Genomic DNA, 3,767 nt, shown 5'->3' with positions numbered 1-3,767 from the left:
ACTTTTATGATAGATGATGTTCAAGAGATGGGGCCCCATCTCTTGAATGAATGTAGAACTCCTTCCCCTTGCAGTACTAGGGATGGGGCCCCACGCATATAGAACTCTCTCCCCGTACAGAACAAGAGATAGGGCCCCATGCATATAGAACTCCCTCCCCGTTCAGTACAAGAGATAGGGCCCCACTGGTGTAGAACTCCCTCCCCGTACAGTACAAGAGATGGGGCCCCATGTATATAGAACTCCCTCCTCTTACAGCACAAGAGATAGGGCCCCACGAGTGTGCAACTCCCTCCCCGTACAGTACAAGAGATGGGAACCCACCAGTGTAGAACACCCTCCCCGTACAGTACATGAGATGGTGCCCCACGAGTGTACAACTCCCTCCCTGTACAGTACAAGAGATGGGGGCCCCACAAGTGTACAACTCCCTCCCCGTACAGTACAAGAGATGGGGCCCCACCAGTGTACAACTCCCTCCCCGTACAGTACAAGAGATGGGGCTCCCACGAGTGTACAACTCCCTCCTCGTACAGTACAAATAAGCTCACACTCACACAAACATATCCCCGTCTTTAACAAAGCACTCGTCTACTGAATCTTGATCTATTGATAAACAATTCACTCCCTTGTTATAAAACCAAGCACTTGGGGCTCAATACGATCCCTCGAGAATGAGAGAGAGAGAGAGAGAGAGAGAGAGAGAGAGAGAGAGAGAGAGAGAGAGAGAGAGAGAGAGAGAGAGAGATCACTTTGATTACCGGAGAATGAAAAGAAAAGAACTGGCCTTGATTGTCGATGTGTACGGCCAACGCAGCTCTGGCACACACCAGCTATGATTAATCATCAAAGGGTGGGAAGCCTTAGATCTTTGTGGGTAAATGATCCAGGCAAGTCTCAAGGCTTATGGCGAGTCTTGGAAGTGTTGGTGAAGTTCGAGGACAGAGAAGGAAGGAAGGAGGGTGGGTGGGTAGGTAGGTAGTCGATGGCATGACCATTAAAGCTGGTTGCATGACAAGGCAAGGTTTGGTGAATGACAGCTGAGATCAAGTTTGTATGACAGGGAAGGTTTGGTGAATGACAGCTGAGATTAAGTTTGTATGACAGGTGACACTCATATACATTTATGGTCCACTTAGAGAAGAGGATGGTTGTGGTAGAGGTGGTTAAATGTGGCTATATGAAAATATATATATATATATATATATATATATATATATATATATATATATATATATATATATATTTTTTTTTTTTTTTTTTCAAACTATTCGCCATTTCCCGCGTTAGCGAGGTAGCGTTAAGAACAGAGGACTGGGCCTTTTTTGGAATATCCTCACCTGGCCCCCTCTGTTCCTTCTTTTGGAAAATTAAAAAAAAAAACGAGAGGGGAGGATTTCCAGCCCCCCGCTCCCTCCCCTTTTAGTCGCCTTCTACAACACGCAGGGAATACGTGGGAAGTATTCTTAATCCCCTATCCCCAGGGATAATATATATATATATATATATATATATATATATATATATATATATATATATATATATATATATATATATATATATATATATATATATATATATATATATATGTTAATGAAACAAGGCCTGTTAACCCCTTAGAGTTTTGTCGAATTTTCTTCTTTCCCTTCACAAGTCTATACAGTTTCCAGTTTTCTGAGGATGAATATGGGTTAATATATCCATAAACATACTAGATATATGAGTGAGTATATATGTAAAGTATCTTATTCCTTATATCAAATGTGGGTTGGGTAAATGTGAGGATATTCTATTTGTGAAATGTAGGCCAAGAACATATTTAACAGTTGACTGAAATGGTAGAACAGACGAAGGCCAAGAACATATTTACTGAAACACTAGAAGAACTCTGTTCATGATCGAGTCTACAATTGAATCCCTTTTCGTACAACATTGCAAATAACATTTAGCATTTTCAAGAGTATTTGGTTATTGTTCTCCGTTATTGGATCCTTTGTCACTGATACAGTATTGTTCATTTATATCCAGTGTTGCTTAGAATGTCTATTCGTTGTTCTCTAGGGGCGTCTAGCCCCCATAGTTCATAGATGGATATAAATTACATGATATGAAACCAAAACCCCTTCCAACCCTTTTCAAAAAGGGGATCAGTGAAGGGGTGTCAAGCCTCCATAGTTCACAGATGGATGTGAATTACATGATATAAGACCAAAACACATTCCAACCCTTTTCAAAAGGGGTATCAGTGAAGGCCCCCCCCCTTCACTTCAAGCCTCCATAGTTCATAGGTGGATATAAATTACATGATATGAAACCAAAACCCCTTCCAACCCTTTTCAAAAAGGGGATCAGTGAAGGGGTGTCAAGCCTCCATAGTTCATAGATGGATATGAATTACATGATATAAAACCAAAACACATTCCAACCCTTTTCAAAAGGGGGTATCAATGAAGGGGATTATATTTCTTTTTTTTTTTACCTTCCACTTAAACACCTCAAAATCATTGACGGATCCTATCCTTGCATAACCCAGCGTCAGCTACAGCTGTCTCTTGTTTCTATAGTCCTCAGATACATTGTGCAGGACGAAAAACAAACAAAAGAAACACGTCTGGTATATTTTTTCCCCCATGACCGTCTGAGCAGACATTACAGACTTTACACCACACAGCTGAAGCTACAGGATCGTACAATACACTAGAAAGAAAAAATAATCCTTCTTTTTTTCATCAAATGGTTTCGTTTATCTTTACCTCGACATGGTAAAATAAGGTTATAAACCTTTTTTTATTTATTCATCTGTCTCTCTAAACTGTAAAAAATAGATCTTTTGTTCTTTTTTTACGAAATCTGAATTAGTGAGGAGAAGCCTTGTGGTTTGTATTTCTCACACACACACACACACACACACACACACACACACACACACACACACACACACACACACGAAGGACTGTTGGTTGACACTATCTTGTCCCACATACACAATAGGGAGGGGATTTCAGTCGCACATGAGTCTCAAATACTGTACTTCCAAGGCATCTGGGCCTCTATAACACGACCCGGCTCCTTCCTCCCATCCACCCAGAGGCGATCCAATAAAAAGAGGTCACATAATAGACACGTATAGTCGAGTCTCTGAACCCTAGACCAACTGGATCTATTGAGGGAAGTTTGTTTTGACCACCTGATGGATCTGGTGGCCCTCCCTTGCAACAAGGACGAAGACGTGGTGCCATTCCAATGTGAGGAACAACCTTGTTGTGTCTGTCTGATTAGTGATTGTCATTTGTCATTTCTGTTATACACCGTTATTGCCCCGTCTATATGTCCCATGTCTTTACTCCTATGTGTATTATATGTAAACAGAAACACACCCTAGCCTATGCCAGGTGTGTGTGTGTGTGTGTGTGTGTGTGTGTGTGTGTGTGTGTGTGTGTGTGTGTGTGTGTGTGTGTGTGTGTGTGTGTGTATAACGGGGAGAGAGTTTTACACTCGTATTGCCCCGTCTTCTTAACCTGGTATATATGTACCATGTCTTTTACTCCTCTGTGTGTGTGTGTGTGTGTGTGTGTGTGTGTGTGTGTGTGTGTGTGTGTGTGTGTGTGTGTGTGTGTGTGTGTGTGTGTGTGTGTGTGTGTGTGTGTGACAATTGCTGTACACACCAATATGTCAGGACACCGAGGGCAACAATTTTTTTTGAGTTCTCATTCTGAGGGTCTCATACAGGAGGTAAGGCCTTTGGGAACGAGGCGAACGAGAAACCT

Source organism: Panulirus ornatus, chromosome 71 (assembly GCF_036320965.1).
Source record: "Panulirus ornatus isolate Po-2019 chromosome 71, ASM3632096v1, whole genome shotgun sequence".
Classification (NCBI taxonomy): Eukaryota; Metazoa; Arthropoda; class Malacostraca; order Decapoda; family Palinuridae; genus Panulirus; species Panulirus ornatus.
Note: the sequence above shows the minus strand (reverse complement) of the source record.